At 37.8% G+C, this 24,604-nt stretch overlaps 1 protein-coding gene and 1 pseudogene across 7 annotated transcripts in view; one reads left to right on the top strand and one right to left on the bottom strand.

The window, feature by feature from the left end:
- The window catches only part of THOC2 (THO complex subunit 2), a 103,561-nt gene extending 97,933 nt beyond the window's left edge, over positions 1 to 5,628 (top strand). For all 7 annotated transcript variants that reach the window (XM_061177837.1, XM_061177836.1, XM_061177832.1 and 4 more), the window contains exon 39: positions 4,521 to 5,628. The gene's annotated coding sequence lies outside the window, so the exon portion shown is untranslated. The remainder of the gene's footprint in view (positions 1 to 4,520) is intronic.
- Positions 3,679 to 24,604, bottom strand: part of LOC133081891 (tyrosine-protein kinase Fer-like) — a 34,870-nt pseudogene continuing 13,944 nt past the window's right edge.

Genomic DNA, 24,604 nt, shown 5'->3' with positions numbered 1-24,604 from the left:
AGTTCTGGAATTTAAAATATGCAACTTTGTTTTCAAAGTAGTTATGCCTTATGTGAGATTTTAAAAGTGTTTTATCCATCTTAAATAAATTGTATGTGGACAGAGTGTTCAGAACCTTAATATAATCTTTTTTGAGCGCTCAGATCATCATTTGAATAGTTATTGTTTGGTGTGATGCCTTAGGATTATTGAGGTGTGTAGGATGATTTGCCCTCTACATTTAATGGTTCGAGATGGCTGTATTTGAAATTGTTGATTCTTTTATAGCCAATTTTCTTGTTTCTATATTAGCTGTAACTTTTTAATGATATCAAGTATACTTGCTTTCTCTACCCTCCTCCTAATATTATTTGCTGCTTCTAATCTTCTATGAAACCGGATAGATAGCCAAGGCTGTTTACAGTTGTTTAAGAGTGAGAAATGTCTGAGAGCCTGTTTTGTATAAAGGTGTGAGCTTTAGAGTATGGATTTTGTCCTATTTATTTTGGCTGCAAAGCAGGGATTTGAGGTTGCCAGGTAGGTAACTTCTTGACAAATAGTGTGCTTTTTCTGTTTTGTTATTTTGTGCTTGTTATCTAAGTATTAGAGTAGGGTGGATGAGAGTTATGAGAGAGCATTTAGAATTCAGTAGATTTTTTAAAATTAGAAAGATTATAAAAGAAATATTATTACCTATTCTTAAATTCTAGCCATCACCCACCCTAACCACTAGCTGTCTTCCCTAGTGAACCATAAACTCTTAATCTTCTTTTTTTTTTCTTCACCATAACCTTCGTTTCAGTTTGGCATTTTGCTTTTTACTTCTTGCTTTCACCTGGTCCCCTTATTAAAGAAAACAAAAAAACTCTGCCTCTTAGATCTTCATTAGCAGTGGGCCAATCATTGTCGCTGACAATTTCATTGTGATTTTGTACATCTCTCTTTACTCTCTTCTTGGGTAGACTCTTTGTGAGGCACCGGTTGATTTTTCCTTTTTTTTGGCTGTTCTGTGGCTGTCTTCTGTTGGATACCTTCTAGGGTTGGTCAAGTCTTTATGTGGTTCTTCCTTTTCATTTAGAGGTCTCATCATTTCTTATTGGCACCATTTACCTTTAGGCTACTTCAAATCTGCTGCTCCCTGCTCCCTTTTTAATTTATTTTATATTCTACAGAAAGGAGAACTGCTACACATGTCACATTTCCATGAGTCAGAGATGTCATTAATTGTAAGATTCATTGTTGGTTTCTAGAACTGTTTTTTTGAGAAAAGTGGATAGAGAAATGACATTGATTTGTATGTATCACCCTGATTTCAAAAACATTAAAATGATCATGTTAGAGTTAAGAAAATACAATATATAAATGTGACCCAGATTAAATTCCTTCCAGAGTCTTCTTTTCCTGTTTCATAATGTTTCGTTGCAAAATCGTTTTTGCTTGTTCTCTGTATCTCCTGTTACTCGTTTTTGCTAATGTCTTCGTCCAAATTCATCTACTCTTTCCTTGATTTAGTCTCTTGAACACTACTAGCTGCTTTGCCTTTAACCGTTTCCCCTAGTTTAATCTTCAAAAATTCCTGTCTATGAAAAATTTCCACTTAGAAGCATTCTTTAGCTTCGCAGTTGTAAATTGATATGTGTGGTCCTCAATTCATTGAGTTCAGCTAACTTTTGAGAGTCCTTTTGTGAACCAGACACTGCTAAACTGAGACTTGCTTCTAGGTTTTGAGAAGCTCAGTCTTCTTGCACTTTGATTCTGGATTCTTGGTTCTTGATTTCAAAGAATATTAGCAATTAACTCTATCCTATCCATCTGTATTTGTAATATACTACATTCCTATTCTAATACTCCAGTGAAGCCTAATATATTTTACAGGTCCGTCTCTCACCTCTGGTCTCTTACGTGTAACCTAACTCTTATCGTTTAAACCCAAGGTTGCAAATTCTCAGCCCTTAGGCAGAATGTGGCTTATTAGCCATACCTTCTTGGCCTTGCACAGTATTTAACATTAAAGAAAAGGTTGCCTTTAAAAATCAGAAGAGTTGACAAAATCCAAATTTCATTTTCTTTTGAAGAACTGGAACATCTGGCAACATTGTGTCGTGATTTCTGCATGGCGACAGTCAGCTAGACCTGCCTAGGTGCTTGTCCCCCTTAAATAGAGTGGGTCTTTTTTTGTAGTTTACCTCATTCAGGCCCCACCCAGCTCACTTCCATTTGTTTCCATTTTATGCTAGCCCCTGTAAGCAATCGATTTTGTAATTCCTGTTCTGAGTCTTTCTTCTTCAGTCCGTACTTGGAAACTGACCTCCTAACTGCTCAAAGTTTGCTTATTTTAGGAATGTGTTACCGTGTTGAGGCACAGTCCTAGATGCTGGTAATAATATGTGTTGGAGTAGGAAGTGTTCAATTAAGTTTCTTTCTCAGTAGTTTCCCATTGCTTACATGTGTGTGTCAGCTTGCCTATAGAGTCCTAGTCACTGATTCCTATGTATATATGAATGTGTTACATATCCCTCTCCTTAGATTGTGGTCTTGTTGAAGGCAGTAACTTCATCTCTTCCTTCTAATCAAACAATCAAGTATTTTTCTTTATTACCTGCTATGTTTCAGATACTCTTAACTTTACATGGAGAGCTTTGTACAGAAGTATTAACTATATCTCTTTGGAATTGAGGAGAAACATCACTGACTTTTTTTGCCCCCAAAAGAAGGTTCAGTGTATTTATAGCATTTGATAGTATACTGTTTAAGAAGTTGCTTTGTGTGCTGCAACACATTTTTTGAGGGCAGGTTTATTATGCTTTCATCTGGGTCTGTATGTAGCAATCATTAAATGTGTAAAAAAGTCTTGTTAGGAGATTGAAATGATAGACCCAAACTATTTTTCTCTTCATTATCATCCTTTAAAGTATCAGTGAGTTCTGTACACTGATATTCATAGGCACCAAACAGTTGGAGAGAACAGGAGGGATTTTCTATTTCCTTTCTTCCACTTAAGGCAGACCAAATTTTCACCCAGGTGCTGTGCTGTTCTTTATCTGGACGTAGGCATGAGCACTTCCTAAAGGCTCCCGTGCCACATTTACCCTTGAGTGTGACACATATTCCTCACACACACATTTATCTTGAGAGGCACCCCTGGGTATGCTGAGATTCAGTTCAGTAGAATCCTAGTTTTAACTGTTCCATTTTATCCACTTGGAATACCTCAGGAAGTGTGTTTGCTATGATAAGAATTGCTACGCAGCAGTTTAAGGGTAAATGAAGGGGTAAAGTGGAATTAGGATGGCTGTCCCTATGTCTTTCTCCTGTAACTTCTTTCTTCCTTGTAAATGTTCATTGGACTCTTCTGTCAACTTCATCCATGTGTGCCTTTGTACTTGGCATGTGCGTGCCTGTGTGTGTATGTGTACACGTACTAGGATTAACCAGGAATAATTTATTAATTCACTGGGCTTGTATTTTATAGTTTCTCTAAATAAATTTTGTTGCCATCCAGAGGGTTCTTTTATGAGGAGTCTATGAACTATTGAAACATTTCTTAGGACCTTTTTGGTGAATTTGATCATAAAAATAGAAAGTGTGTGTGTGTTTATAAAGGCATAGCTCTGATAATAAGGCTGATTTTCTATTTGCCTTTCTTCTCTATTTTGATCACCAGTGTAGCTAGCTGCTCTTTCACCCAGACGTAACGTTTCAGACTTCGTTCTTGCTGTCACAGCTGTCTATAAAGTAACATCATTTAAAATCAGCTGCCTCAACTCTGAAAGGGTACTCTTTGAGGGCATTTTTTTTTTTGAGAAAACTCATGCATAGTTTTCTGATGCCCTGACAAAGGAGGAGGGCATGGTGGAACAGAGGGAAATGACAACCTTACTAATACAGCAGGGCCTGTTTCTGGCAAAAAGCAAAGAAGAAAAATACCCAGGTTGTCCAGATAATTCCCAATAGGAAGTGATGTTTACAAATGTAATCTTGTCTTAGCATAGTGGAAGGCCACCTTTTGTTGGAATGTATCCTGCACAGATGGTATTACCAATGCAGTTTATAGCACCGAGAGAGTAGAGGTGTCTAGGATGGAGGACAGTCAACTCTGAACTGAGCCTGAAGTAGAAACCCTTTGAGAAACATCAACAGTCCTAGGTGTGAAAAGATAGATTTGAGGGATCTCTTGCATTTAGAACCTGTGCTTTCTTAATACAATGGTTAAAGTTGCACATATTTAAAAAAATAGTTAATAAACAATAACCTTAGAAGAATATTCCAGGTAAGGTGATATAAACTTATTATTAATGAGAAGAAAATATTACTCTGCTGGAAGATAACAGTCCTGAAGTCTGAATTTGGTACTGTTTCATCACTATGTGACTTTCTTCTTGATGGCAGTTCTTTCTGAAGTTCACTGAACTTGGGGTGGTTTTCAAGTTTGTAATCCCAAGACTTCATTATTTTATAAATATGTTCTGGTTACTGCTGAGAGACTGACATCCAGTATCTTCTTTCCACTTGCTCTTGTGCTTGCTGATTTGTCATTCCAGGGTATGGACAGGCCCCTAAGCTGAAGGTCTCCCAGAGGAGGATGCCACAGCTCCATGCGTCACTCTCAGAACGATATCTCCTATAATTAAGAGCTTCTGGTGCTGTCCATTTAACGGGAATCTGCTTTAAATCAGAAGATGAATACACACCACCATCCTCTTGACGAGACATTCCAAAGTCACTGATTTTCAGAACATTATTTTCACCTCCAGGCAGTTTCTTGCAACAAGGTCCCTGTGTATACAATTTTTACTCGAGATTCGCCATCCAGAAGCAGCATCTAATGAAATTTCACTAACTGTTTTAGTTCATCCTTCTTTCTCAGAAAGGAGAGGAAATCGCCTCCTGGAACCAGTTCCTTAATCATGTAGATAGGCTGTATTTGTGTGCGAACTTTGATAAGTTTGACAATATTGGGATGATTATATTGCTTGAGGATTTTGGCTTCTTGTAAAAATTTTAATTTCAGTTCCTGGGAAAGATCATCTTCACATGTTTTAACAGCAATAGCAGTTTTATCCTTTAATGTACCCTTAAATGTGTCATCAGAATTTCCCTTGCCCAGTAATTGTGACATCTTCATGATTGAGAATGCATTTTTTAGTCTAATTATGATCATGCTGATACCGTGATTCTCTTTATTGGAACATTGACTTTTTTTGCATTTAAAAAAATTGAGATGAAATTCTTATAAAATATGCCATTTAAAAGTGGTTTTTAGTATATCCCTGTGTTGTACCCATCACCAGTAATTCCAGAACATCTCCATCACCCTCAGAAGAGACCCTGCATCTGTTAGCAGTCACCCCCAATTCTCTCCTTCCTGCAGCCCCTGGAAACAACTAATGTATTTTCTGTCTCTATGGATTTGCCTGTTTTGGACATTTCATAAAAATGAAATCATGCAATATGTGGCCTTTTGTTATATGTGGCTTCTTTCACTTAGCATCATGTTTTCAAGGTTCATCCATGTTGTAGCATGTATCAGAACTTGATTTCTTTTTATAACTGAATACTATTCCATTGTATGGTTGTGTACCACATTTTGTTTATCCATTCATCAGTGATGAACAGGAACAATGATTTTTAAGTATTAAAACTGTAAGTTCAACATTAATGTATCTATAATTATAATTGGTAATGTCAAGATTATACATGGTGTGAACAGAATACTGTATAGAAACGATATGTAAATTATTTGTCAGCATATCATGCAAGTGTGATTATTTTTTAAGGCCCTTCTAGCTCTGGTTTTATGAAATATGTGAATGTAGTATTTTCATCAATAAAGTTTAATGCGTTAAGCATTAGATTAAAATTTGAATGAGAACAATGTTAGGCAGATATGAAGTTATTTGCCACATGTTGTAATGATCATGTTTTGAATTTATTTCAATATGCAGTATTTGAAAAATGTCAATACATAAAGGAAAGGAAATGAGTATAATTAAGTCAATATATTTTTAAAGCAATTTTTATAATTTAGCAGACATTGCATCTTAATATAAGTAACTATTAAAATCATGTCCTTGTGAAAAATGTGATGTCATTTTTCTCTTTTTTTGTTGATCATGTAAAATTGGTTCCTTTTCATGGTTATGTGTTCTGTTTACTTTTGACAAGCTATTGCTTGTCCCTGTGGAATTCTATTTCATTTTTTCCTCCCTCCCCTCCCCCCACTCCCCCTTTCCCTCTCTCACAGACAAAATGTTCTGTGGTTTGTTTTTTTTTAATTCATCATAACGTGCCTATCTTTAATGGTTTCTAAGAATAGGCAATAAGAAATACACAAATATTTCATCCTTATTTAGGGACTTAATTCAAGCCTTTGTTATTGACAGAACTCATTGATTTTCTTAAATCTTCCTTCCTTCCTTCCTCCCTCCCTCCCTTCCTTCCTTCCTTCCTCCTCCTCCTCTCCTCCCTTCTTCCCTCCCTCCCTCCCTCCCTCCCTCCTCCTTTCATCTGTCCCTCCTTCCCCCTTCCATCCATCCCCTCTCCTTCCTCCCTGCCCCCACCCCACCACTGCCTTCCTTATCTATCAATATAATCACTTTGTTTCTTTCAGGTGAGATTGGAATGAAACTGTTCAGCTGTGACCAGAAATTTATTTTCCTGAGTAGATTGCCAAGAATTATGAATGAAGAGGGCCTATTTGCATCTCCTTAAATTATTCAATTATCTGCTTTATTGCTCCATGCCGAAAACTTAAAATTGTTGAGTTGTGCATTATTGTATTTAACTTGTTGCTTAGTTTCTACATGTTTATTTTCAGTAAATGGCTGAAAGTGTTAACTTCCATATTTTTAGCACAATGTGCTGCATACAGTTTCCAACAAGCAAATAAGGTTACATATGTACAGAATTTCACTTTAGGTTAACTAAATATCGCCTGAGTTTAGTTTTTTTTTTTTTTCAATTTGAAATGCTTCCTTTTTATTGTTTGAAATGGAAAATAAACAATTATTGAACCATTTTGAATTTACCTCATTTAAAAACTCAGTTTTAATTTATTATTTGGCCTGTTTTTAATATTAGTAAAAAAACAAAGTGGGAGCAGTGTCTTATGCAATGCCTAGGAATCATTTTATATACTATGTGTATGACATTAAAACCTGTTTGAAAAAAAAAAAGGTACCAAAAAAAAAAAAAAAAAACCGGTACCAGCACTCACTTGTCCCTTGCCATTTTTTCTTGTAATTATGTTAGAAAAATCTGGGCGGGGGGATCGAAAGTTAATTGTGTTTTAATTCTACAGCTACAGGAGCTTTGTATTGCTTAACTTTCATCTGGAAAAGTTTCACAGTGACATTTTTAAAAGAAAGGTTTTTTATCTAATGAATTCTACCCATGTAACCCTTTTTCTAAATAAACAATAGTTTTCTCAAATGATTGTATATCATTGTGTATATTGTTGCTTATTCAAAATAACTTAGCAAAGATAAGATTCCTAGCTCTTTCTTCTTATTTGTGTCTTAGTCCGTGGACTACAATGTTTCCAAATGACAGACATCTTATCCAATAATATGAGAAAATCCTATTTGCTTACCTCTGTACCTGGGGTAGACAGTGGGCTGAAATGATGCCTAGAATTATTCATTTATTCTTCAGTTCCTTGGAACCAATGATACCTATGCAAATTAATTATTTTTTTAGAGAATGACAATAAAGGCTTTAATTTTTAAAAAGATTGAGACATTCTGAGTATATTTCAGAATTGGCAAAGGGATATGAATCTTGATGCCCCTTTTCAGGTAATTATAATTTGCAAAAATTGATGAGCACAGTGATTATTTATGGGAGAGTGATCTATTCAATGACTGTTGTGCACCCATAATGTGCCTGGCATTAAAAAAATGATACATTGTTAGAATGATTTTTACAATGAGAAAATAACGATGGTTCACCTCAAAATCATTTGTTAGAAACATATCAGGGAATAGCTTTCCAGTTGTTATGTTGCATTCACATTTTAAAGATTTCATGATTGTGAAAATTTGCTGCTACTTAGCATCAGAATCTCTTCTCTCTCTCCCCCAAATTATTGAACACAGGTAACCTTTGCTTTTGGCCTTGCTAGAAATGCATTGAGGATGGAAAATGCTAACTTTGAATTTAACTGAGCAGAAATAATTTATGTTGGAAGAAGAAAATCTATTCAATAGTTATTTTAAAGATTTTCTGTTCTACATACACAGGAGTATTAAGACCTAACTCCTGTACATAGAGCACTTCCAGTTTAACTTGAGAAATAAAGGACAAGTGAGTGCTGTTGGGGGTCAGCAATCATTCTGTAAGGAGCCAGATAGTAAATATTTGAGACTTTGAATAAATATTTGAGACTTTGTGGGCTTACATGGACCCTTTCGGACCTCCTCAGCTCTGCATTATAGTGTGAAAGCAGCCATAGATGATATGTAAATGAATAAGCATGACTGAATTCCAGTAAAATTTTACTTACAAAAAACCTGCTATAGAGAATCCTATGAAAGATTTAATCAAAAAATATTTGAGTGCCTCTTAAGCACCAGAGGTACAGCCTTGAGCAAAACAAACTTTCTGCTCTCATGGAAGTTCATTCTAGTCAATGGAGGCAAACAACAAACATGGGAGGGAGGGGAGAGACCTTCAGGATGGTGGAGGAGTAAGAGGTGGAGATCACCTTCTTCCCCACAAATACATCAGAAATACATCTACACGTGGAACTGCTCCTACAGAACACCTACTGAACGCTGGCAGAAGACCTCAGACTTCCCAAAAGGCAAGAAACTCCCCACGTACCTGGGTAGGGCAAAAGAAAAAAGAAAAAACAGACAAAAGAATAGGGACGGGACCTGCACCAGTGGGAGGGAGCTGTGAAGGAGGAAAGGTTACCACACACTAGGAAGCCCCTTCACTGGCGGAGATGGGGGGTTGGGTGGGGGGGCGGAAGCTTTGGAGCCACGGAGGAGAGCGCAGCAACAGGGGTAGAGAGGGCAAAGCGGAGAGATTCCCGCACAGAGGATCGGTGCCGACCAGCACTCACCAGCCCCAGAGGCTTGTCTGTTCACCCGCCGGGGCGGGCGGGGGCTGGGAGCTGAGGCTCCAGCTTCGGTCGGATCCCAGGGAGAGGACTGGGGTTGGCGGCGTGAACACAGCCTGAAGGGGGCTAGTGCGCCACAGCTAGCCGGGAGGGAGTCCGGGAAAAAGTCTGGACCTGCCTAAGAGGCAAGAGACCATTGTTTCGGGGTGCACGAGGAGAGGGGATTCAGAGTGCCGCCTAAACGAGCTCCAGAGACGGGCGCGAGCCGCGGCTATCAGCGCGGACCCCAGAGACGGGCATGAGACGCTAAGGCTGCTGCTGCCGCCACCAAGAAGCCTGTGTGCAAGCACAGGTCACTCTCCACACCTCCCCTCCCGGGAGCCTGTGCAGCCCGCCACTGCCCAGGTCCCGTGATCCAGGGACAACTTCCCTGGGAGATCACATGGCGTACCTCAGGCTGGTGCAACGTCACGCCGGCTTCTGCCGCTGCAGGCTCGCCCCGCACTCCGTACCCCTCCCTCCCCCCGGCCTGAATGAGCCAGAGCCCCCAAAGCAGCTGCTCCTTTAACCCCGTCCTGTCTGAGCGAAGAACAGACGCCCTCACATGACCTACACGCAGAGGCGGGTCCAAATCCAAAGCTGAACCCCAGGAGCTGTGCGAACAAAGAAGAGAAAGGGAAATTTCTCCCAGCAGCCTCAGGAGCAGCAGATTAAAGCTCCACAGTTAACTTGATGTACCCTGCATCTGTGGAATACCTGAATAGACAGCAAATCATCCCCAAATTGAGGCAGTGAGCTTTGGGAGCAACTGTAGAACTGGGGTTTGCTTTCTGCATCTAATTTGTTTCTGGTCTTATGTTTACCTTAGTTTAGTATTTAGAGTTTATTATCATTGGTAGATTTGTTTATTGATTTGGTTGCTCTCTTCCTCTTTTTTTATATATAGGTATATATATTTTTCCTCCTCTTTTTGTGAGTGTGTATGTGTATGCTTCTTTGTGTGATTTTGTCTGTATAGCTTTGCTTTTACAATTTGTCCTAGGGTTCTGTCTGTTTTTTTTCTCTTACTATAGTTTTTAGTGCTTGCTATCATTGGTGGATTTGTTTTTTGGTTTGGTTGCCCTCTTCTTTCTTTTTTTTCTTAAATTATGTTTTAATTTTTTTTATTTTTAATAATTAAAAAATTTTTTTATTTTAATAACTTTCTTTTCTTTCTTCTTGCTTTCTTTCTTGCTTGCTTGCTTGCTTGCTTTTTTCCTCCCTTTTTTTTTCTGAGCCATGTGGCTGACATGGTCTTGGTGCTCTGGCTGGGTGTCAGGCCTGTGCCTCTGAGGTGGCAGACGAGTTCAGGACATTGGTCCACCAGAGACCACCCGGCTCCATGTAATATCAAATGGCGAAAGCTCTCCCAGAGATCTCCACCTCAACGCCAAGACCCAGCTCCACTCAAGGACCAGCAAGCTCCAGTGCTGGGCACCCTATGCCAAACATCTAGCAAGACAGGAACACAACCCCACCCATTAGCAGAGAGGCTGCCTAAAATCATAATAAGGTCACAGACACCCCAAGACACACCACCGGACCCGGTCCTGCCCACCAGAAAGACAAAATCCAGCTTCATCCACCAGAACACAGGCACCAGTCCCCTCCACCAGGAAGCCTAACCAACCCACTGAACCAACCTTAGCCACTGGGGGCAGACACCAAAAACAATGGGAACAAAGAACCTGCAGCCTGTGAAAAGGAGACCCCAAACACAGTAAGTTAAGCAAAATGAGAAGACAGAGAAACACACAGCAGATGAAGGAGCAAGGTAAAAAACCACCAGACCAAACAAGTGAAGAGGAAATAGGCAGTCTACCTGAAAAAGAATTCAGAGTAATGACAAAAGCCATAAAAGGGGAAATTGACAGTAACACAATCAGAGTAGGGGACTGTAACACCCCACTTTCACCAATGGACAGATCATCCAAAATGAAAATAAATAAGGAAACACAAGCTTTAAATGATACGTTAAACAAGATGGACTTAATTGATATTTATAGGACATTCCATCCATAAACAACAGAATACACATTCTTCTCAAGTGCTCATGGAACATTCTCCAGGATAGATCATATCTTGGGTCAGAAATCAAGCCTTGGTAAATTTAAGAAAATTGAAATCGTATCAAGTATCTTTTCCAACCACAACACTATGAGACTAGATATCAATTACAGGAAAAAATCTGTAAAAAATACAAACACATGCGGCTAAACAATATGCTACTAAATAACTAAATAACTAAGAGGTCACTGAAGAAATCAAAGAGGAAATCAAAAAATACCTAGAAACAAATGACAATGAAAACACGACAACCAAAAATCTATGGGAGGCAGCAAAAGCAGTTCTAAGAGGGAAGTTTATAGCAATACAATCCTACCTCAAGAAACAAGAAACATCTCAAATAAACAACCTAACCTTACACCTAAAGCAATTAGAGAAAGAGGAGCAAAAACCCCTAAAGTTAGCAGAAGGAAAGAAATCACAAAGATCAGATCAGAAATAAATGAAAAAGGAATGAAGGAAACAATAGCAAAGAACAGTAAAACTAAAAGCTGTTTTTTTGAGAAGATAAACAAGATTGACAAACCATTAGCCAGACTCATCAAGAAGAAAAGGGAGAAGACTCAAATCAATAGAATTAGAAAAGAAAAAGGAGAAGTGACAACTGACACTGCAGAAATACAAAGGATCATGAAAGACTACTACAAGCAACTATATGCCAATAAAATGGACAACCTGCAAGAAATGGACAAATTCTTAGAAAAGTACAACCTACTGAGACTGAACCAGGAAGAAAAAAGAAAGTATCAACAGACCAATCACAAGCACAGAAATTGAGACTGTGATTAAAAATCGTCCAACAAACAAAAGCCCAGGACCAGATGGCTTCACAGGCGAATTCTATCAAACATTTAGAGAAGAGCTAACACCTATCCTTCTCAAACTCTTCCAAAATATTGCAGAGGGAGGAACACTCCCAAACTCATTCTATGAGGCCACCATCACCCTGATACCAAAACCAGACAAAGGTGTCACAAAGAAAGAAAACTACAGGCCAATATCACTGATGAACATAGATGCAAAAATCCTCAACAAAATACTAGCAAACAGAATCCAACAGCACATTAAAAGGATCATACACCATGATCAAGTGGGGTTTATTCTAGGAATGCAAGGATTCTTCAATATACGCAAATCAATCAATGTGATACACCATATTAACAAATTGAAGGAGAAAAACCATATGATCATCTCAATAGATGCAGAAAAAGCTTTCGACAAAATTCAACACCCATTTATGATAAAAACCCTCCAGAAAGTAGGCATAGAGGGAACTTTTACCTCAACATAATAAAGGCCATATATGACAAACCCACAGCCAACATCGTTCTCAATGGTGAAAAACTGAAACCATTTCCACTAAGATCAGGAACAAGACAAGGTTGCCCACTCTCACCACTAGTATTCAACATAGTTTTGGAAGTTTTAGCTATAGCAGTCAGAGAAGGAAAAGAAATAAAATGAATCCAAATCAGAAAAGAAGAAGTAAAGCTGTCACTGTTTGCAGATGACATGATACTGTACATAGAGAATCCTAAAGACTCTACCAGAAAACTACTAGAGCTAATCAATGAATTTGGTAAAGTAGCAGGATACAAAATTAATGCACAGAAATCTCTTGCATTCCTATACACTAATGATGAAAAGTCTGAAAGAGAAATTAAGGAAACACTCCCATTTGCCATTGCAACATAAGGAATAAAATATCTTAGAATAAACCTACCTAAGGAGACAAAAGACCTGTATGCAGAAAACTATAAGACACTGATGAAAGAAATTAAAGATGATACAAACAGATGGAGAGATATACCATGTTCTTGGATTGGAAGAATCAACATTGTGAAATGACTCTACTACCCAAAGCAATCTACAGATTCAATGCAATCCCTATCAAACTACCAATGTCATTTTTCACAGAACTAGAACAAAAAATTTCACAATTTGTATGGAAACACAAAAGACCCCGAATAGCCAAAGAAATCTTGAGAAAGAAAAACGGAGCTGGAGGAATCAGGCTCCCTGACTTCAGACTATACTACAAAGCTACAGTAATCGAGACAGTATGGTACTGGCACAAAAACAGAGATGTAGATCAATGGAACAGGATAGAAAGCCCAGAGATACACCCACTCACATATGGTCACCTTATTTTTAATAAAGGAGGCAAGAATAAACAATGGAGAAAAGACAGCCTCTTCAATAAGTGGTGCTGGGAAAACTGGACAGCTACATGTAAAAGAATGAAATTAGAACACTTTGTAACACCATACACAAAAATAAACTCAAAATGGATTAAAGACCTAAATGTAAGGCCAGACACTATCAAACTCTTAGAGGAAAACATAGGCAGAACACTCTATGACATAAATCACAGCAAGATCCTTTTTGACCCACCTCCTAGAGAAATGGAAATAAAAACAAACATAAACAAATGGGACCTAATGAAACTTCAAAGCCTTTGCACAGCAAGGGAAACCATAAACAAGATGAAAAGACAACCCTCAGAATGGGAGAACATATTTGCAAATGAAGCAACTGACAAAGGATTAATCTCCAAAATTTACAAGCAGCTCATGCAGCTCAATATCAAAAAAACAAACAACCCAATCCAAAAATGGGCAGAAGACCTAAATAGACATTTCTCCAAAGAAGATAGACAGATTGCCAAGAAACACATGAAAGGATGCTCAACATCACTAATCATTAGAGAAATGCAAATCAAAACTACAATGAGGTATCACCTCACACCAGTCAGAATGGCCATTATCAAAGAGTCTACAAACAATAAATGCTGGAGAGGGTGTGGAGAAAAGGGAACCCTCTTGCACTGTTGGTGGGAATGTAAATTGATACAGCCACTATGGAGAACAGTATGGAGTTTCCTTAAAATACTAAAAATAGTACTACCATACGACCCAGCAATCCCACTACTGGGCATATACCCTGAGAAAACCATAATTCAAAAAGAGTCATGTACCACAATGTTCATTGCAGCTCTATTTACAATAGCAAGGACATGGAAGCAACCTAAGTGTCCATCGACAGATGAATGGATAAAGAAGATGTGGCACATATATACAATGGAATATTACTCAGCCATAAAAAGAAATGAAATTGAGTTATTTGTAGTGAGGTGGATGGACCTAGAGCCTGTCATACACAGTGAAGTAAGTCAGAAAGAGAAAAACAAATACCGTATGGTAACACATATATATGGAATCTAAAAAAAAAAATCGTCTGAAAAACCTAGGGGCAGGACAGGAATAAAGATGTAGACGTAGAGAATGGACTTGAGGACACGGGGAGGGGGAAGGGTAAGCTGGGACGAAGTGAGAGAGTGGCATGGACATATATACACTACCAAATGTAAAATAGATAGCTAGTGGGAAGCAGCCACATAGCAAAGGGATATCAGCTCGGTGCTTTATGACCACCAGAGGGGTGGCATAGGGAGGGTGGGAGGGAGATGCAAGAGGGAGGAGATATGGGGATATATGTATATGTAGAGCTGATTCACTTTGTTATAAATCAGAAACTAACACACCGTTGTAAAGCAATTATACTGCAATAATGATGTTAAAAAATATAAAAATATACATGGGCCACACTCTTCAAAATGTTAAAGAAAAAAAAAAAGTAAACAAGAAAATTTGATTTCTGAGTGAAACTAATACCCCAAGTGAGGCCAATACCCCCCAAATGTTGTGTACACTTCAGTCATGAATTGGCTCTGAAAACCTGTCAGGCCACACAGAGAAGGTAATGTGGTCAGTTACAGGAATTACAGTGTCCGTAAATAAAAAGCCAGTCGTGATGGAGAATAACATTTTCTGGCAGTGAAGCCTAAAGAAACTTCTCCTTTGCATTCTCATAAAGAAGTGGCCCTGTCTTTTCAGTAAATAAAACAAAGGGATGTATCAATATCTTGTAATGGCCCTGAATGTTAGCTGATGGCCAACACCTCAGCTCATTCCAGTTAAGGATATCTCTACAATGACACCAAAATATGTATCTCAGGCACCCAGGTCTCTGATGCTTTGGTTTAGTCCAGGAAAACATTTTTGAATATTTGGGACCAGGTTCTTAAACTGGGATTTATGATGGCCTTACTTTTTATAAGCATGTTTGTAAAGATCAGAAAACTCATGTGATCATTGTTTGGTTTCCATGATCCCAGCAACATAAGATCTCATTAGTTTAAAAGCTGTGCCTGGCCTTTGATTTTTTTTTTTTTTTACATTTTTGTGGATACTGATCTCTAAAGGTTGCCTCTTAGGTAGAATGAAGCTTATAATATTATAATATTATAATATTCTATCTTATCACATAATATATTCTATCTTATTACTTATCAGAAGCAAGTTTAAATGTTTAATTTTTTTAATTGAAATTTTTAATAACATTTCTAGATATCCTGTCAGGGCCAAAGAGATTTTATTTGGTGTAAAGTTGAGAATAAAAGGATGACTTCTTTAAAAGATGCTAATTCATGCTAATTGAATACAGATTTTGTTGTAGTTATAAACACAAATTGACGTGATAATTGAGAATAACAATAGGAGAGATATTGGAAATAGTGACTAAAGGAAGTGTGTGGCAACCTGAGAAGATACACATTAATGTAAGAAGAATTGCTCTTTGTTTCTGATTCTTAGGTTCTGTTTTAAGCTATAATGACCATTTCTACATGGGTCAGGCTAACAAAGCTTAATTCCTTTGATGCGGTGTTAAATGGAGGTGTTTAATGGAGGAAGAAGGAAAGGAGAAGATTTTGATTGAGCACAGAGCACATAAACTTGAGAAATGCATCATTGCAAATGGGAAATAGCCTTCCTTTCAGGGATAGGAGCTAGAAAATGATCTGGTACTTAAACTCTAACTTAGACAATGTCTGGTTTTTGTCAGATGACAGATGTCCTTGGACTTGAGTATCAGACTGATAAAGAGCTATTCCCCTGTCCTCACAAAATTTTAACCAGAATGGTATTATTGTACTATATTCAAGGCTTTCAGGATCCTTATTTCAATGCAGTGTGTATCTTCTAGGGTTACATATATTATCATCAAAGAACATTTATGAATTGTAATTAGGTATACCACTGCCAGGTACTATTATGCAGGCACCTTTTGTGCTTTCCAGGACAATTGATCCAAGACATCAATAATACAGACAAAAGATCATGCTTACAAGATATACAAGCAAGAAATGAGATGTAAAATGAGTAAGGTATTCATACCACATGCCATCTGAGGTCCAGTTACATTTTAAGATGATGGTGAGTACTCAGAGTAAGAATGACCTCAGACTATGTGTGATTTGGGAAGTTTTGTTCTCAACAGGTTGATCTGGGAAGACTTCATGAAGGATTTAGATGTTCAGGAAGCCAACCTATTTCTACTCAGATCTAGAGGGTGTAGGTCTTTTTGGATCTGGTTTAATCCTAATTTGGCACTGGAGGAGAGAGAATGTTGAACAGATTGAGAATTCAGACCAATTTTGGTAGAGCGCAGAATCCTTGAAGCCAACCTGTTATCATACTAGCCCAGGATTGGATCATACCTCTGTATACTATTCCATGTTGCCTCAAGACTTTTTCAGTCTTTTTTCGTGACTAAGCCTGATGTCACCAATCCTTCTATCACCTTAATCCGTGTTAATCATATTTTTTGTATATTTACAGATCATTGAAAAGTTACTGCCTCGAGGTCAAGATGATTTTCCTTGTCTGTTTCCTCTGAGTGGGGTGAGCTCCACTTACACTTCCTCACCTGGTCTTCACAATGCCCTTTTGTTCATGAATTAAATCTCACAATACATGTAAAGCACGTAAAGAGGACCTAGTACATGGCAGGTACTCAGTAACTGTTAGCAATTGTTATTAGTGGTAATATTTATACCAGTATGCAAACTGGGAATCATCAGAATCAGAATTAATCAAAAACATTAGGCTCCACCCCCCACTCCAAATATACTGAATCAGATTCTCTTGGGGATGCAGGCCTGGAGTAGTTTTTAAAAACAGTCCCTCAGGTGATTATAATATGGGGATGATATCTGGGAATTAACAGAGTTTAACGAGCTTACAATCCCAGCATCTTTAATCTTCCAATTAGGGACAGAACCCATCCAGAGGCTATTTCTGGGGGAGATAAGTGTATTAGGCCTCAGGGAAAACCCATCCTTAGCAAGAAATATTTTAAAATCAAGAGTTCAACTCTGCTAGCACATGCTGCTCTTGTTCACTCTGACTCCCCTGCCTTCTCCAGCCTACCTTCGCTGACCTTGCTGGATCTAACCTCTTATTAGCCTAGATGTGAATCGTCAGCAAGCATCTACTACCAAGGTAAGCAGTTTGGAGTTCAAACCTACTTTTGATACCACTTAAACCTTCTCCTTTGACTCTTATCTGCAGTGGTTCACTTTTCTATGATTGGAGTTGCATTCAGAGCTGGGTTTTGTCCTCTGTTCTTTACTTTTCCTTGCATAATATTCTGATGTTGGTGAGTGGGGGGTCGTATAAACATTTAATAATTCAATGCTATAAATTTCTCTCTAACCCCTGCTCTAGCTGCATCTCACAAATTTGCTGTGTGGTATTTTCATTTTCATTCAGCTCAAAATATTTTCCAACTTCCCTTGTGATTTATTCTTTGACCCATGTGGTATTTAGAAGTTTGTTGCTTAATTTCCAAATATTTGCAGTATTTCCAGATATCCTTCTGTTATTGATATATCGTTTAGTTGTGCTGTGGTCAAAGAACTTACGTTGAATTATTTAAATCCTCTTAAATTTACTGAGACTTGTTTTATGACACAGCAGCTGGCCTACCGTGGTGAATATTCCACATGCACTTGAAAAGAATGTGTATTCTGTTTTAGTCGGACGCAGTGTTCTATAAATGCCAATTAGGTCAGGTTGGTTGGTGGCGTTCCAAATCTTCTGTATCCTTGCTGATTTTCTGTCTGCTTGGTCTGTCGATTACTGAGAGAGGTGTTTTGAAATTTACAAATTTAATTGTGATAATTATTTCTTCTTTTAGTTTGTCAGTTTTTGCTTCAGGTATTTTGAACCTTTGTGATTAGGTGCATGCTCATTTAGGATTATATATTCTTGGTGAATTGACCCCTTTATCAAAATGAAGTATTCTTCTTTACCCCTGATACTATTCCTCATTCTAAAATCTACTTTAATATTAATATAGCTTCTCAAGCTTTCTTTTGATTGCATTTGCATGGTATATTTTTTCCATCCTTTTCCTTTATATTTAAAATGGATTTTCTTGTTTTTAAATCCGATTTTACAATCACTGCCTTTTAATTGGGGTGTCTAGACAATACATTTAATGTCATTATTGAATGGCTAAATTTAAATCTGGCATCTTGCTATTTGTCTTCTATTTGTCCCGTTGTCTCTTCCTTTTTTACTTTTTCCCTGCCTTTTTTTTAGATGGATTGTGCCTCTTTTTCCTTATTGGTAAAGTGAGGCTAATAATGACAACCATTTCATAAGGTAGTCCTAAGGATTAAGTGAGATAATTTATACAGTGGTGCTTGGCCCATATTTATATAGAGCTCAATAAATGGTTGTTTTTAAAATCAGAGGATGGAGATTTCCTGGGGATATCAACTCTCCAGAGGTTTTTGGTTCTAGGCCTGGTATGTACATATATGGGTGAGGTAGGTAGTTGTCTATAGGTATAGTTTAAGTGGACACTGAAAGGCCCTGGTTCCAAAATATCCACCCTACTGGATAGCTGTGGTGTATGAAATTCTCACAATTAAGCACTTTACAAGCACTTCTGGAGTTGTGCATATTCATTAAGCTAAGGCATTGTGGGAGGAGGCAATCAATTCTCTCACTAGCACTGAAGCACAAATGATTTCTGATGGTAGTGCATCATGCTCCCATATTCCCTAGGAAAGCACTGAGAGATTTTACCTAGGCAAAAGTCAGAGAAAGGGACATGGCCTGATCTTGGGAGAGTGCCACAGTAGGCAACTCAGATGGCTACTTGAAGGTGAAAGGAGAGGTGGGAAAGTTGCCAAAAAGGACCTGGCCCACTTGGTGGTTTTACGTTGGGCTGATTTGTGAAGTTAAGCTTCTGGGTTTTGTATTTGCTTGTGTCCTCCAGTTTCATTGTAGGATTATGTCACAACTGATATTTAACTTTTTGATTCTTGCAATAGTTGACTAGCCATCTTGCCCCTTATGGCTAGTCCCACCTATGGACCCAACATCCATGAACAGAGTCCTTTCTCTGTATCCCAATTTATCTAGAGTTGGTGTCCATATCTCACATACAAGAAATCATAGCTGAGTCCCTACCATCTGCTGTCCTCTACCTCAACAAGCATGAAACTAGGGGTTGTGTTAGCCTTGAGGGGTTTAAGAGAGGTTAAAGACATTGGGCAGGATTATTAGGGGAACAGATGGTATTATACCTAAGCTTGACCTTTTGGGAAAGTTTTCTTTAAATTGCTCTGCAACAGGAAGGGAAAAGGAGATCCTTTTATTCTTCCCTCCTGTACTGTGGCCTATTGTTATCAGGATCCAGCCTGCAGACTGATACCAGCAGTTCCATGGTTGAGGTAGATTTACAATCTGTAGGCTTTCGTGAGCTGGTCTGAGACCCTAACTACCCTTTGTTCTTATGAGAAAATATGTTCTGAGTTTCAAACTGTTGACTTACAGATAAATTTTGGAGCGCAACCCATTGATAAATTAGAGATGACTGGTAGGCTAATTCATCCATGCTTTTTTTCACCAGGGAGCCTGAGTAAATGAATTTCTAGATTGGTCTCTATATAACAGTGGGTGCCACTCCTTTTCTATACCTCTTAATAAATAGCAGTGTTTTTTCTTTTCAAGGTTGATATAATTATTTTTGACAGACAATGAGTTGGCTAAAGAAAATTCTCTTTCTGGTTATTTTTATTTTGGTGGAAGTGGCCATTATTTTGGGAAGGATATTAGTTTAGTTGAGAGCAACTTTAAAAAAAATATTGGAGTGCAAATTTTTTCAAACACATCTTTTTCTCTTTATAATTGAAATAATACTCATGGAGGCAATTTACATGGCACATTTTCCCAGGGTCTCTTTAATTGTTCATTTCTGTTGGCAGACATAAAAGGTAGATGTCTAGTGTCCTAGGAACAAGAATAGGCTAACCTTTGAAGAAAGAACATTATGGGTGATAGAAGATATAAGCCAGAGGGACTTTTCATGCAGTCATACTCCCAGTCATTTTAGAGCTAGTATGTTGAAAGATGAAGTCATTAGGAATTTTTCAGGAGTCACATCTCACTGTTCCCTGTGGGATATGTCCAGGGAAATTCTGACTGCCTACCAGTCCAAATAGAGTGTAAACTCTTTCTCAAAGTAAGAAATATATGTCCAACATGCATTCTCTGCCTTGGTGAATCATTAAAGTTGCTGAGGTATGAAATAAGTGATTTGCTTTTATATTTAGTCAGAAAGCTTCCTTAGGACATTTTAAAACCACAGTTCAGTTAACAAAACTTTCACTTACCTACCGCATTTGGAGAACATACTAAATGGCTTAACAGAGACACATGCTAAACTTAAAGTGATAGGGACTTTCCTGGTGGTCCAGTGGGTAAGACTCCGTGCTCCCAATGCAGGGGGCCCAGGCTCGATCCCTGGTCAGGGAACTAGATCCCGCATGCATGCCACAACTAAGATTCCACATGTCACAACTAAGAAGCCCGCCTGCCACAACTAAGAAGCCCACATGCCACAGCTAAAAGATCCCGCATGCCACAACTAAGAACTGGCGCAGCCAAAATAAATAAATATTAAAAAATTAAAGTGATAAACAAATTTCCATTAAAATTCTGATTAGTGTAGCTTAGTTAAATGTTAGCATTATTAACAATATGTCCTCTTTTGAGGAAGAATGGGAGGATACTTTGTTTTAGAAGGGGAGGGAGGGCTTCACCAGGGAGATAGTAAAGTAAGATGGCAAACATTAAAGGTGCTAAAATGAAGCATAAAAACACATTCATTCACCCCCTCTTTTTTTTTTTATCCAAAAGCCTTTAGAGGTAGAGAGCTATTGGCCTGTAAACTAAACTTTTTCATTATCCTGGGTACTCCTGGTTCACTTTACACAATAAATATGTTCCTGTAAAGTGCTCTAGAGCAAACACATGCATAAATCAAATAATTTTCTCATTGACTCACATTTTCACTTCTGATCTGCATTTGTCAACAGATTCTAAAGCTAACTCAGTCAGATAATTAATAAGAGGTACTTAAACACAGAAGGAGATCCTGTTGTTTCAGGGAACTGTAGTGAATTATTTCATGAAACAAAGAAGCTTTAGGAAAATGAATGTGTACTCTTGTATCCTAAATTTGAATTTCATATATTGGCCTTTCTGAAAGTGAGGACCAGCTATATTTTCTCTCTTTAATTTTCTCCCATAGCTATTATGTCTACTGTGATATCTTCCCCTGAATTCTAAAGACCAATTTTTCTTTTTGTTTTTTGATTTGAATTTTATTTTATTTATTTATTTTTTATACAGCAGGTTCTTATTAGTTATCTATTTTATACACATCAGTGTATACGTGTCAATCCTAATCATCTCGCAATTCATCACACACACACACCCCCCCACCGCCGCTTTCCCCCCTTGGTGTCCATACGTTTGTTCTCTACATCTGTGTCTCTATTTCTACCCTGCAAACCCGTTCATCTGTACCATTTTTCTAGGTTCCACATATATGAGTTAATATATGATATTTGTTTTTCTTTTTCTGACTTAACTTCATTCTGTATGACAGTCTCTAGGTCCATCCACGTCTCTACAAATGACCCAGTTTTGTTCCTTTTTATGGCTGAGTAATATTCCATTGTATATATGTACCACATCTTCTTTATCCATTCGTCTGTCGGGGATTTAGGTTGCTTCCATGACCTGGCTATTGTAAATAGTGCTGCAATGAACACTGGGGTGCATGTGTCTTTTGGAATTATGAAGACCAATTTTTCTTGCTTCATTCATTCATTTTAATTATTTGTCACCAACTTGCTACAATCACAGACCAATCATTCATTCTACAAATGTTGATTGATTATATGGGATGTGGGAGACACTGTACTTGGCCCTGGGGATCTGAGCAAGGCAAGATCTATGCCAAGGTGCTCACAGTCTGGGAAGGGAGGAAGATAAATCAATAGGCAATTCCTATGCAATGTGAATAGTGCTTTGATAGGAAAAGTACAGGGTGCTGTGGGAGCACAGAAGATAGATGAGAGGTTGGAAGGAGAGAGGTTCAGGGGAAATTGCTTGGCCTAGGTGATATCTATAAAAGCACAAGTCTCAGACAAAGTAGTTTGGTAGCACATGTCAATGTTTTGTTCCAGCCAAGTAATGAAAGAATCAGCTGATATACAAGAATACTTGTTCAAAGAACATTTGAAAAATAGGGATTCATCTAGTCAGTTGGGAAAACAATGCCAAAATAAAATAAGTTAGATTCAAAATTGGCTAATGTTTTATAGTGCAATAAACTGAAAAATTTGAGTTTTTTCACTGAACCAAGCAGCCTCCAAAAAGTGAATCACTTCTTAGAAGTTTTCTGCAAGTTAACCTCTAACTTTATAAGACTAAAATTCTCTGGACTCTAATCAGTTGTAGATAGTTTAAGTTACAAACCTTGAGAGAGTCAGGTGACTAAAAGGCTTATTAGAAAATGTGCTGCCATGATATTTAACAGGTCATGCAATCATCATTTTTCCTTATTTTGAAGTTTTAGATAACTTTTCCTATATAGTATTCTCTGTGACCTTGGACAATTTCTAAAGAATGGTCTTGGTCACAAAAAATAGCTGGCCTCATTGTGTTTTTGTGTCAAGATATTAATTGAACTTATTGCTTAGTTAATCATTTTCGTAATTCTTAGAGATGATGAAAATTAAATATAGACTCAGTAGGGTAGATGATATTACTGTTCGCAGTTATTTACTCCCCACCTTTCCTGTAAGAGGACTGTGTATCCTTACCCTTTGCCAGGTGACTTGCCATGCCTCTTGTGGGAGGAGTATAGGTTTGACTTTGAGTTCCACTGACATGCTTTGGCAATAGAGTGTGAATGGATATGACACATGTCACATCCAAGTAGAGGTTTAAGGTGATTATGTGGTTTGGCTCAGCCTCTTGTTTTTGCCCTCTGCCAAGAGAATAGTATAGTCCAGGTAAGGCCTCAGGTTGGGTCCTAGAATGAGAAGACATCTATGTCTACAAAGTAAAACTAAGAAGAACTGAGCACAGTTGCAATGACCCTCCAATAGCCCATAGCTTACATGTAACATGAGCAAAAAATAAAGGTTGTATGCCACTGAGATTTCCCCCCTGAGGTGAGGAAAAAGACGAGAATGTTTACTCTCACTACTTCTATTCAACATTTTACTGGAGTTCTAGCCAGGGCAAATGGACAAGATAATGAAATTAAAGGCATTTAAATTATAAAGGAAGGAGTAAAACTATCTCATTTGCAGATGACATGGTTTAGTATATAGAAAATCCTAAGGAATCCACTAAAAGCTATTAGAACTAATAAACAAGTGTGGCAAAGTTGGAGAATACAGAATTAATATGCAAAAATCAATTGTATTTCTATACAACAGCAATGAGCAACTGAAAATGAAATTAGGAAAACAGTTTCATTTATAATAGCATAAAAAGATTAAAATATGTAGGAATAAATTTAACAAAAGGGATGCAAACTTTATATTCTTAAGACTACAAAACATTATTGAAAGAAATTAAACCAAGTGTAAATAAATAGAAAGACATCTTATATCCATGGACTGGAGGACTTAACTGTCATTAAGATGGCAGTACTTCCCCAACTGATCTATAGGTTCAATCCAATCTGTATCAGAATTCCAGCTGGCTTCTTTGTAGAAATTGACAAGGTAGTCCTAAAACTCATATGGAAGTTCAAGGGATCCAGAATAGCTAAAATAATGTTGAAAAAGAAGAACAAAGTTGGAGGCCTCACACTTTCTGATTTCAAAACTGTCGACAATGCAAAAATAATCAAGACAGTAAGGCACTGGCATAAGGATAAACAGATAGATAAATGGAATGGAACTGAGAATCCAGAGATAAACCCTCACATTTACAGTCCGTTGATTTTCAACAAGAATACCAAAACAACTCAATGAGGGAAAAATAGTCTCTTCAGCAAATGGTGTGGGGCAACTGAATATCAACATGCAAAAGAATGAAGTCGGACCCCTGCCGCACCCGACATACAAGAATTAATTTGAAATGGATCAAAGACCTAAACGTAACAGCTAAAACTATAAAACTCATAGAAGAAAACATAGGAGTAAATCTTCGTGATCTTGGATTTGTCACTGGTTTCTTAGATATCACACCACATGCATTAGCAAAAAAGGAAAAAAATAGATAAGTT

The sequence above is a fragment of the Eubalaena glacialis genome, chromosome X (genome assembly GCF_028564815.1).
Source record: "Eubalaena glacialis isolate mEubGla1 chromosome X, mEubGla1.1.hap2.+ XY, whole genome shotgun sequence".
Lineage (NCBI taxonomy): Eukaryota > Metazoa > Chordata > Mammalia > Artiodactyla > Balaenidae > Eubalaena > Eubalaena glacialis.
The sequence above is the reverse complement of the archived record's forward strand: the minus strand, read 5'-3'. Positions and strand labels throughout refer to the sequence as shown.